Source organism: Aegilops tauschii, chromosome 6 (assembly GCF_002575655.3).
Source record: "Aegilops tauschii subsp. strangulata cultivar AL8/78 chromosome 6, Aet v6.0, whole genome shotgun sequence".
Taxonomy (NCBI): Eukaryota; Viridiplantae; Streptophyta; class Magnoliopsida; order Poales; family Poaceae; genus Aegilops; species Aegilops tauschii.
In genome coordinates, this window is record NC_053040.3 from 255,575,024 (window position 1) to 255,588,252 (window position 13,229).

The following is a 13,229-nucleotide window of genomic DNA, read 5'->3' on the forward strand; positions in this document are numbered from 1 at the left end:
GCTGTAAAAAACAGAAACTTTAGCGCTCACGAGATTAGCTAAAACTTTTTATTGGAGAGTGCTATTTAGTTGATTCTTTTTGAAGATGATTACTAGACAAATTCCTCAGGTCCAAAAATTTATTTTAGAATTTTTCGAGTTCCATAAGTATACGTTTGATACAGATTACTACAGACTGTTCTGTTTTTGACCGATTCTGTTTTTCGTGTGTTGTTTGCTTATTTTGATGACTCTTTGGCTAGTAAAATAGTTTATAAATCATAGAGAAGTTGGAATATAGTAGGTTTAACACCAATATAAATAAAGAATGAGTTCATTACAATACCTTGAAGTGGTGTTTTGTTTTCTTTCGCTAACGGAGCTTACGAGTTTTCTGTTAAGTTTTGTGTTGTGAAGTTTTCAAGTTTTGCGTAAAGATTCAATGGACTACGGAATAAGGAGTGGAAAGAGCCTAATCTTGGGGATGCCCAAGGCACCCCAAGGTAATATTCAAGGACAACCAAGATCCTAAGCTTGGGGATGCCCCGGATGGCATCCCCTCTTTCGTCTTCATTCATCGGTAACTTTACTTGGAGCTATATTTTTATTCACCACATGATATGTGTTTTGCTTGGAGCGTCATTTTATTTTCTTTAGCTTTGCTTGCTGTTTGAATGAAGTATCAAGATCTGAAATTCTTAAATGGGAGAGAGTCTTCACATAGCTACATAATTATTTAACTACTCATTAATCTTCACTTATATCTTTTTGGAGTAGTTTGTCATTTACTCGTGTGCTTCACTTATATCCTATGAGTAAATGGTTGAATGATTTGAATGTCATAAATCTGAAATTATATATGTTTGATATGCTTATCCCATGGGGAGTGATGCCTTCACATATAGGAAGTAGAGGTGGTAAATTTTTTGAAGGTTAGCAAACATTGTATTGGTCACTTGAACAATTCATGAAAGAATATTGAAGGTAGAGAGATTTCACATATAAATATACTATCTTGGACATCTTCTATGATTGTGATCCCCATTAATTATTTTCAAACCTGAGCAAATTAGTTGAAGTTGGACAAGGAAGACAACATAATGAGTTATGCTTGGGTATATTTGTATAGAAGTTATATTGTTATGGATCCTCTAACATGTGCTGCTTGCTATTTAGAATCCTTTGCTAGCCAAAACATCTATACTAAGCGGGAATACTGCTTGTGCATCCAAATTCCTTGAACCAAGTTTCTTCCATGAGTGTCCACCATATCTACCTATATGCGGTATTTACCTGCCGTTCCAAGTAAATTTGCATGTGCCAAACTCTAAACCTTCAAATAATAATATGTTTTGTATGCCCGAATCGCTCCTGTAGCGACTAGGGGCTAGCAGTATCTTCCATGCTAGGTGGGTTATTCTCACGATGAGTGGACTCCGCTCATCATTCACGAGAAAATGGCTGGTAACTGGGATGCCCAGTCCCATGATCAAAAGATCAAAATCAAATAAAAAATAATTGCAAACAAAACTCCCCCAGGTTTGATGTTAGTTGGAGGCACCCGTTATTTCGGGCAAGCCATGGATTGATGATTGTTGGTGGAGGGGGAGTAAAAATCTTTACCTTTCTATTTGGGAACCGCCTATAATGTATGTAGTATGGAAGATATTGGGAACTCTTGGTCGTTATGACAATGAAAGCATACCTCTCAAAATTATTTTCATCTCTGTTTTACTTCGAGCTCTGGCACCTCTGCAAATCCCTGCTTCCCTCTGCGAAGGGCCTATCTTTTACTTTTATGCAAGAGTCAGTAGTATTCCTTTTCATTCCAACCTACTCTTTAGTTGGCAAGCATCATGTGATGGAAAGATCTAAGCATATATGGCCATTCAAATATATTTGATCATGAATCAATATTGTTGACTTTACCCTTGAGGTAAAAGGTTGGGAGGCGAAACATTAAGCCCCTATCTTTCTCTGTGTTCGATGAATACTATTTTTTCTACAAATATGCTTTGAGTGGTAGCAATCATGGAAGACTAAATGATAGTTGAGTATGTGAAGTTTGCTGAATCAAAGCTCTGACATAGACTCTTCCTGAAAATAAGATGAATTGTAATTGTTTGATGACTAATAACACGGTTTGTTAGTTTTCAAGAAAGTTTATGTTCTATACTTTAACATATGAATAGTTTGTTACTTGATCATGAAAAGTTCTATGAGTTGAGCTACTGTTATGACATATAATGATGCTAGAAAAGGTGATTGAAATTATCATTGATCAAACTTGTGCACCTGCTAGCATTCACACTTCATAAATTCTTTCTTTTATCATTTACCTACTCGAGGACGAGCAGGAATTAAGCTTGGGGATGCTGATACGTCTCCAACGTAACTATAATTTATGAAGTATTCATGCTATTATATTATCCATCTTGGATGTTTTATGGGCCTTACAATGCACTTTTATATTGCTTTTGGGACTAACCTATTGACCCAGAGCCCAGTGACAGTTCCTGTTTTTTCCCTTGTTTCAGTGTTTCGAAGAAAAGGAATTCAAACGGAGTCGAAACGGAATGAAACCTTCTGGAGAAGTTATTTTTGGAAGGAAAGCTACCCGATAGACTTGGAGTGCACGTCAGGAAAGAAACGAGGGAGCCACGAGGCAGGGGGGCGCGCCCCACCCCCTTGGGCGCGCCCTCCACCCTCGTGGGCCCCTGGTGGCTCCCCTGACGTACTTCTTCCTCCTATATATACTCATATACCCTAAAACCTTCGGGGAACAGAATAGATCGGGAGTTCTGCCGCCGGAAGCCTCTGTAGCCACGAAAAACGAATCGGGACCCTGTTCCGGCACCCTGCCGGAGGGGAACCCTCATCGGTGGCCATCTTCATCATCCCGGCGCTCTCCATGACGAGGAGGGAGTAGTTCACCCTCGGGGCTGAGGGTATGTACCAGTAGCTATGTGTTTGATCTCTCTCTCTCTCTCTCTCGTGTTCTTGAGGTCGTACGATCTTGATGTATCGCGAGCTTTGCTATTATAGTTGGATCTTATGATGTTTCTCCCCCCTACTCTCTTGTAATGGATTGAGTTTTCCCTTTGAAGTTATCTTATCGGATTGAGTCTTTAATGATTTGAGAACACTTGATGTATGTCTTGCCGTGCGTATCTATGGTGACAATGGGATATCACGTGATTCACTTGATGTATGTTTTGGTGATCAACTTGCGGGTTCCGCCCATGAACCTATGCATAGGGGTTGGCACACGATTTCGTCTTGATTCTCCGGTAGAAACTTTGGGGCACTCTTTGAGGTTCTATGTGTTGGTTGAATAGATGAATCTGAGATTGTGTGATGCATATCGTATAATCATACCCGTGGATACTTGAGGTGACATTGGAGTATCTAGGTGACATTAGGGTTTTGGTTGATTTGTGTCTGAAGGTGTTATTCTAGTATAAATTCTAGGGCTGTTTGTGACACTTATAGGAATAGCCCAACGGATTGATTGGAAAGAATAACTCTGAGGTGGTTTCATACCCTACCATAATCTCTTTGTTTGTTCTCCGCTGTTTGTGACTTTGGAGTGACTCTTTGTTGCATGTTGAGGGATAGTTATGTGATCCAATTATGTTATTATTGTTGAGAGAATTTGCACTAGTGAAAGTATGAACCCTAGGCCTTGTTTCCTAGCATTGCAATATCGTTTGTGCTCACTTTTATCATTAGTTACCTTGCTGTTTTTATATTTTCAGATTACAAAAACCTATATCTACCATCCATATTGCACTTGTATCACCATCTCTTCGCCGAACTAGTGCACCTATACAATTTAGCATTGTATTGGGTGTGTTGGGGACACAAGAGACTCTTTGTTATTTTGTTGTAGGGTTGGTTGAGAGAGACAATCTTCATCATACGCCTCCCACGGATTGATAAACCTTAGGTCATCCACTTGAGGGAAACTTCTACTGTCCTACAAACCTCTGCACTTGGAGGCCCAACAACGTCTACAAGAAGAAGGTTGCGTAGTAGACATCACTGTTCTGCGCCTGCTAGCGCCCGCCTGGCCTCGGTCGTCATGGCTCACGTCATCTGAACCTCACAAGGAGAGGCTTGCATAGAGATCTCTGCTCCTTAGGAGCCAGCCTGAGGAAGCCGCTCCTTTCGGAGGTCTTGGTGTCGTCGTCCTCTCGCGAGGGTCTTGGGTTGTTGATGCTGAAGGTGGCCGTACCAGGCCATCGATGGAGCCACGCCGTGGGCCGCATGCAGGCAAGTTTGGGTACCCCCGTTCCCAGAACAACGATATTGCTCGGGAGGCATCGGGGAGGTGGGTGGTTCTCAGGTGGATGGCAATGGCAGTGGCGGTCGAGATGAGCTCCGCCGAGCATTGGCTGCGATGGCAGGGGGTCTCGAGGTTCAGGAAAGGGCGGAACGGCTTGAGGGAGGGGTGTATATATAGGGGGAGACCGACTTGGAGGAGCGGGCGAATCTGGGAGACGATCCCGTGAAGATCAAGATTCTGGCGGCAGTGATGCTCTGCGTGGCTTGCGGGAGGAGGAAGAAAGGGGTGGGGTCCGGTTGTCGGTGAGTGAGAGGGAGGCGAGCGAGAGAGGGGAAGGAGCGGACGACGGACCGGCTGGGGTCCGAGCGCGGGGCGTGCTACTGGGCCGGCGGGTGGCTGTTGGCTCGGCTATAGTGAGGGAGGATGGGCCTCGGTGTGCTGGCCTGGCCGGATTTGTTGTTTTTTTAAAACACAGACACAACAAAAGAAAGGGAACTAATAAAATAAAAATACCATATATTCATATAATATATCAAAAAATTCAGAATATATTTCCTAAAACATGAACATATTTTCAAATACAAATAAAATCCACAAAATTACAAATAAAGCAACCAGTGCTACTGTTGCATTTAAAATTCAAGTGAAATATTTTTAAAATAAAAATATGATATCAAATTTATTTTTCTCCATTTTTCGTTTGAACGACATCATTTTACCCAAATTTTCATATAGTTTACTTTTGGAGAAAAATAATTTGAATAAAACCCTCAAATGAGTTTGAAAATGAATTTGAAATCATTTTGGATTCCTTTCTGTTTTTTGCTTGGCCAAATACCTTCAAAGGGACTTCAAATTTGGTTATGTTAAACTTGCAACTCATATTCCATATAATTTGAAGAAGTCATTTTATCTTCTCTCATGAAAATCATTGAGTTGCATAAAGTTTCTGAATTTGAAATATTTTCAGATGGAATTCAAATCTTTTCAAACCCCTTCTCATTTCTTTAAATGGAAGAAGTCATATCATCTTCACTATAGGGTTTTGGTGATGAAATGAATTTGAATTCTTTGAGATCCAAAAAGACAAAGGGAAAGTTTGGGAAAGTCATTTCATTCCCTCTCATTCAACTTTCAAAAAGTTTCAAATTCCACTCAATTTCACACAACAATCAAACAAATAATCATGAATGTTTATTTAATATAACATTCCAAAATTTAGAATTCTGGGTTGTTACAGTGACCTCCATTTGGCCATCGGTTTGTGGATGGTATGCCGAAGAGAATAAGAGCCTATTCCAAGCTTGGTGCAAAGCGTCTTCCAAAAGTAGCTAAGCGATCCGACACTATGGTCTTGGGCGCTCCATGTAGACACAATATTTCCCTACAAAAGAGATTGGCAACATGTGAAGCATCGTCTATCTTGTTGCATGCAATAAAGTGTGCCATATTAGAATCGGTCCACAACAACAAATACCGAATCTTTTTCATTTCTAGTTCTAGGTAAACCAAGCACAAAGTCCATACTAATATCTTCCCATGGGTGATAGGGAATAGGGAGTGGCATATAGGGACCATGGGATTGAGCTTTAGACTTAGCTTTGCAACATGTAGAGCACCGGTTGGTGTAGTGGGACACATCACAAAACATCTTAGGCTAATAGTAGTTCTTGGAGAGCGTAGTAAATGTCTTGTCGCGTCCAAAGTGTCCCATAAGTCCTCCTCCATGAGCCTCTTGAAAAAGTAACAAAGAGAAGACTCGGGTATACAAATTTTGTTAGCTCCCATTAGATAATCATCCTTGATACAATATCGCTCCCAAGATGCATGCGGTCAAGCATTTGGCATAAGGAATAGCAAAAGTAGGATCATGCACATACAAGTCTTTGATGTGCTCAAAACCAATGACAATCAATTCAAGTTGAGTTACAAGCATGCATTTGCGGGAAAGAGCGTCCGCCACAACATTTTCCTTACCTTTGATGTACTTGTTAACATAAGGAAATGACTCAATCAACTCACTCCATTTGGCATGTCGCTTATTCAATTTCGTTTGACCCTTAAGATATTTTAGCGTTTCATGATCTGTATGGATGAAAAATTCGCGAGGACGGAGATAATGCTCCCACACATGCTATATTCGCACTAAAGCGTATAGCTCTTTGTCATAGATGCGTTAGTTTATTTGCGCACCGGAAAGTTTCTCACTGAAGTAATCTATTGGGCACTTCTCTTACATTAACTCACCTCCTATGCCATTACCACTAGCGTCCTAATGCACTTTGAAAGTTTTATCAAAATTGGGCAATGCAAGTAATGGAGCATGTGTAAGAAAATTCTTAAGCTCGTGAAATGCGGTATCTTGGTGCATTCTTCTTACTCAAGGCATGCAATGCTGATGCAATAGTGGTAAAGTCCTTAACGAATCTACAATAGAAACCGACTAAGCCAAGGAAACTATGCACTTGTTGCAAGTTAGTTGGTTGTGGCCAAGTTTCAATAGCATCAATCTTAGCTTCATCTACATGAACAGCCTTAGAAGACACAACAAAACCCAAGAAAACAAGCTTGTCAACACCAAATGTGCATTTCTCCAAATTATCATAAAGACATTCGTCTCTAAGAGTTTGCAAAACGGCTCTAAGAGGGGTGACAAAATCTTCTAGAGTTTCGCTAAACACAAGTATATCATCAAAGTAGACCACAACAAATATGCCAATGTATTTGTGAAGAACATAATGCATCGCACGCTTGAAAGTATCGGGTGCTTTGGATAAGCCCATAGGCATAACTAGCCACTCATACAAGCCAAACTTGGTTCGGTTTTCCATTCATCACCCTCTTGGATGAGAATTTGTTAATAGCCACTCTTAAGATCAATCTTAGAGAAAATTGTGGCTCCGCTAAGCTCATCTAGCATATCGACAATGCGTGGAATGGGATGCCTATAGCAAACCGTGATAGCATTTATGGGTCGGCAACAAAAACACATGTGAAAACTACCATCCCTCTTAGGCACAAGAATAACCGAAATGACACAAGGACTTAAAATTTCACGTACATGCCCGTTGTCAATGAGGTGTTATACTTTCATTTGTATTTATTTGGTTTATTTGGGGTTGATGCGGTAAGGTGCCTTGTTTGGTAGAGATGTGCCGGGGATGAGGTCAATTCGGTGTTCGATGTCTTGTAGTGGAGGTATACCTGGAGGTAGCTCATCGGGGAAGACGTCCGCGAACTCCTGCAATAAGGGTGGATGATGAGAGGTTTTAGTTCATGCCGCTTCGTCCTTGCACACTAGGACATAGTTCATAACACTTGATGGGTTCTCTCACACTTCTCTCATATCTCTTTTGGTAGCCAAAAGCACTAAGTTTTTCTTATCGCTCATCGTGGAGGCACTCATTTTAGGCTTGTGGCACTCACTCTCTTTTTGGTGGCTCACACTCTCACTATTATCTCCATGATGGGTGGATGCTTGTTTGTCGGTGATCACTTGACTTGGCGACATAGGTCGTAGCATGTACTCTTTTCCCTTCATCTTGAAGCTATAGTGATTGGTTCGCCCATTGTGGATGACGACACGGTCGAATTGCCAAGGTCGTCCAAGTAGGAGATGGCAAACGGACATGGGAACCACATCACACTTCAAGATGTCTTCATATGCTCCAATCTTGAAGGATCCTTGAACGGTGTGCTCCACTTGAATGGTACCAGAGTCACTACGCCATATTGGACCTTTTAGGGATGAAGATGCTTCATCTTGACCAATTGTATCTTGGAACATAGCTCTTCACTTGCCAAATTGTGGCACCTTACTCCATCGATCATGACCTTCACGAAATGTCCATTGATGCCCACTTTGATGTGGAAGATGTGGCAATGTTCGTTTTCGTCTTGTTGATGTTGAATAGTCAAGACCTTAGAGACAACGACAGAGGGGCTTGAACCATTTTCACAGAAGACTTGGTCATCGTCATCTTCATTCACGCCCCGGTGCATGGCCACGTGCTCAAGTGCTTCCATTTATTCCTCACTGATCGAGTCATAGGACCATCGTGTTGGCGATCATGGTACGCCGAGTTGGGCACTCAAATGTCTTGCGGCCTCGGCCTTGACATGTGAAGCATTTTATGGAACTTTTCTTGACGGTCTTATCCGGTGGAGTTGTGGATGATGGAGCTCTCAGCTTGAAGTTGCTTGTAGTAGGAGGACAACTTGAAGATGTCAATGTTTTCTTGTAACTTGACTTGTCGCCGTTGCTTGGTGTAGGTTTCGTCGAGGTAGAAGGTGTTGTAGTTATTGAAGCTTGAGTGTATGAACCATATATAAGTCTTGGAAGAGTAGTTGGCGTATTTGTAATCATCTTGCACTTGTCACTCTGCCTTGGTAGCTTGGTGCACTAGCTTGAGGAGGTTCGCATATGGTTGGAAATCCACAATCTTCTTATTAGGATGGTTGAGTCCGTTCAAGAATAGTGCCATATTTTGCTCTTCACCTTCCATGACATTGGCTCAAATCATGGCAATCTCCATTTCCTTGTAGTACTCTTCAACATACTTGGTGCCTTTCTTGAGTAGTTGCAATTTCTTGAAGAGGTCACGGCTATAGTATGTGGGTACAAAACGTGCTCGCATGACATCCTTCATTTGAGTCCATGTTGTGATTGGTGGGTCACCTTTTGCTTCTCGCCTCTCAATGACTTGCTCCCTCCAAATGATGACACAGTCATGGAACTCAAGCGATGCCATGGCAATTTTCTTCTATTTGTCATAGTTGTGTAAGCGAAAGATCTTCTTGACCTTCAATGGCCATGAAAGGTAGTCTTTGGGGTCATTGCTCCCAGAGAACTTAGACATGGTGAACTTGAGCTTGTTGTAGTGTTGCTCTTCATTACGTTGTTGTCGAAGAGGGTGACGCTCTTGTCGTGGTGGAACACTACAAAAAAAAGACAGATCCGTGACATTTTGGGCCGAACAAAATTTTATGACAAAACCAGGTATCATCATAGATGTGGTGGGATCCTACTTCTATGACAAAAAATCATGACAGAAAATGGACTTTTCGTCCTGGGCGGGCTGGAGATGCACCTGCATGACATTCTTTGGGTCGTCCATGACAGAGAAAATCATGGTAGAAGCGAGGGCGAGGAAAAAATCGGGGAGTTCCCGGTTACTGTGGGTGGTCGAGGCCGAGCGATGCAGTGTGGTTTGCGTGTTTCTCTCATGCGTGCTCGTGGTGCGAGCCGTGTCGCTATAACTGAAACTGAGCAATCTCCTGCTGCTACGTACTATAGCCGATCGATCTATCCCTTCACTCCTAACTGAACCCGACCGAGACTCCTACGCTGCTAACTGAACCCGATCGATCGCTGCTGTTGCATGCTTACTGAAGCCGATCGAACCCCCGTGCGAGACGTAGCTAGCCGGTTGGGTTGCCTCTGGATGAACAATGCCCATTGCTGCTGCTCGTACGATACATAGAACAAGTCGAGACGTGGTGTGAGTCGAGCCGGTTGGGTTGGCTGTGGTTGAACAGTTCCCGGTGGGGGTAGGATGAACAGGACCCCGGCCGTGTGTATAGGCGGTTGCCGCTGGATGAACAGGACCACGTGGTATATAGTACGCGGTTGCCGCTGGATGAACAGGAGCCCAAGGAGGCCGTCACACACCCCAGTCGGTTGAACTGAAGCCGGTGGAGGCTGGATTAATAGGACCTTGTGGAGGCAGGTTGAACTGAAGCCGGTGGAGGCTGGATGAATGGTAACCCTTGGATGAATAGTGTCTGGTGGAGGCTGGAGACGGCGGATGAAAAGTAGGAGGTGGAGGCTAGAGCAAGTCGGCGGTGGATGAACAATAGCCCGTGGAGTCCCATTTTGTGGTATGCCACACCCCTCCCGATGGACAGGACCCCCGTTTCGATCGTAGGAGGTCGAAGAGAAGTCCGTTTCCTCTGTTTTGCGGTACGCCACACCCCTCCCGCTCAACAGGACACCGTTTCAACCGTAGGAGCTCGAACAGAAGTCCGTTTCGACCGTTTTGCGGTACGCCAGACCCTTCCCGATGAACAGGACCCCGTTTCGACCGTACGCGGTCGAACTGAAGGCCCATTTCCTCCGTTCTGCGGTAAGCCAGACCTCGTTTCGGCTGTTCCGTCCAAGCTAGTTGGCTCCTGATGAACAGGACGCGTTCCGACCCACTGGCTTCCCTCCCGATGAACATGATGCATTCTCACCCATTCACTTGGCTCACGGTGAAGACGGCGCTATTTCCTCCGTTCTGACCCATCCGATTAGCTGCCGATGAACAGGACGACGTCGCTACCGCCTGTTGCCTCTCCATGTACACGAGCCATGGCCGTCCTTACGCGCGAGTATGCGTTCGAGACCCCTCCCTTATGTACGTACGTAGCCGTATTTAATTCCTTGCAGCGTGGTTGTACGTACGTATACACGATATATATAGACGACACTGTGTGACATGCTACGCCCATGCCTCTACTACGACACGTGCATCTCCTTACTCAGACACGGTTCATCACTTCAGAGAGACCGATCAACCAGTATGTACATACACGATTGCGACCAGACAGACAACCCGACGTACGGTTCAAATAGGTGGGTCCCTGCTGTCAGGGAGGATAAGTAGGCACTTCCTTCCGTGCGAAGATATAGTTGGTGGGTCCCAGCTGTCTGGGGGAAGAATGTTTTTTTGCCCGTAATACGGACGCACTTCCTTTGTACGAAGATGTAGCTGGTGGGTCCCAGCTGTTAGCGGGAAACGTTTTTAGGCCCTTTCGGTTGGTACCGCTGTCAGGTGGAGGAATCATTATTTTGCGCGTAATAAGGAGGCACTTTCTTGCTGCGGTCGTGAACCCATCTGTCGACCTCTCCACGTACAGTCCTCTTCCGATGGAAGGCGTTCCTTGACCACGTTGACCATGCTGCACCTAGAGCACCAAGTTGGTGGACGACGGCGAGGCCTAAGATGGGAATGATCTGGAGTCATGGAAGAAGGGGCACTGGAGTCCCTGGCGGAGGGGAGTACGAGGGACAGGTTCGGCTGCCGAGTGAGGCTGCCTTCGCTGGAGAATAACAGAAGGTGTGGGTGAGTACAGGTATGACCTGGCCACTGTTGGGAGTAGAGTGGGGCGGCGAGGCCTGCGGCCGCACAGCCATCCATGGGAGGCAGATGCTGGCGCTCCAGCCGGCGATGGTTTTGGCGACTGGAGCAAGAACAACATATCAGAGATTGAAGAATCAGGATCGCCATTGGATGTCAATCCAATGACTACAGATGTCAGAATAATTTGTTGACTCTTTGTTTTAGATCACTAAATCGTTTTGTTCGCTAAATGGATAACACCTTGCGTAGGCTTCGTCTAGTGGGCCAACAAAGTCAGCTTCGAAAGCTATAGCGGAATGCAACCCATTATATAGGTTTTACAGGCCATTTCATTTTTTTTGCCAATACATCTATTTCCCGGGCTTTGACTCAAAAAATAATCTATTTCCTGGGCTGGTTAAAAATAATAACAATACTTGATTTACTATTTATGATAATTGTTTCTCAAAAAAAATACTATTTATGATAATTTACAGCGCATTTGATTATTTATTCGAATACACCTATTTACTGAGCAGGGTCAAAAATAATATTGCATACATGCAGCGCATTTACCATTTCTGATAATTTACAAGCCATTTGATTTTAGTAGAAATGGACCCATTTTCTGGGATGGGTGAAAAAACAATGTTGGTCTGGACAGAGCATCTCGTATACAAATAATACTGAGATACAAATATTATTAAAAAATTAAGTTAGGCTTGGTAATCTTATTATATAAAAAATGAACTGGGTTGTGCATTTTCTTTTATTAAAATAAAGATAGGCTAGGTTGTGCTTATTTTAGGATATTGCGTACAACTGTCGGCCCAGTTGCATTGCTGATGTTCAAAAAAAAGCCATGTGTAGTACAGTACAACTTTACATGGCTACTCAACCCACATTCAACGACGCCGGAAAGGCCCAAACAAGGCTTCTGTACAACATTTTGAATTCACTGAGCTCAACTAATAACTTAAGAAAAAAGTTAGAGTACAGTGGAACCTAATTAAAAGTTGTCATGAGTGAAGAAATAATTTAGCGGGTCCCACTTGTGTGTGTGTGTGAGAGAGAGAGAGAGACCCATCGGTCGGTGCTTGTCAATACATCTTTCAGCCATATGCATTGCTCATGCTTAGTAAAAACTTATATAGTTGACACAATCATATAGAACATCATAGCACACTTAACTCGCATAGAAAAATTTCACGCAGGTGGCAAAATCAGGGTGGAAGCAATGGATCGCTACGGGTAGGGCTATGTTGAAACCAATGAACTCGTACATAACGGTTCATCGTCTTTATCAATGACAGGAAAATATCTTGAATGCTATGCAAAGAAAACAGACAGACAACACAATAAGTTCTGCTAGCACATTAAGTTGACGTACAACCCTTTCTAAACAAGTTCAGGTACAAAAATAGAATAGTTCACAATCAAATCTACCGGCACATCAGTGCTTCACACCGATAGCTCGGATTTAACTAGTATTTGACGAGATTCAGTTGTTACCTCAAATTAGAGCACATCCAGGCAGCCAGCTCTGCCTCTTCTCTCAAAGAAGTAGTGGCCTCCGCCGCCCGATGGAGTAGGCCCTGTGCCATCCAGCGTTCCGAGCAACACGGGTAAAATCTGACGTTGACTCCTGTAATGGACGTCGTCGACAGACCCTGGCACCAGCGGTGGCGACAGGACTTCGACTGATGGATTGACCACTTCTTCGACATGCACGAACACTCGATACAGGTACATCCCAAACATGGTCTGCGGCGGCCTTGGTGGCGACGAATAGTATAACCCCGGTTCCTGCCTTGGTATCTCAACACCAATCACCTTTGGTATGGTGGACGGCTTCTTCA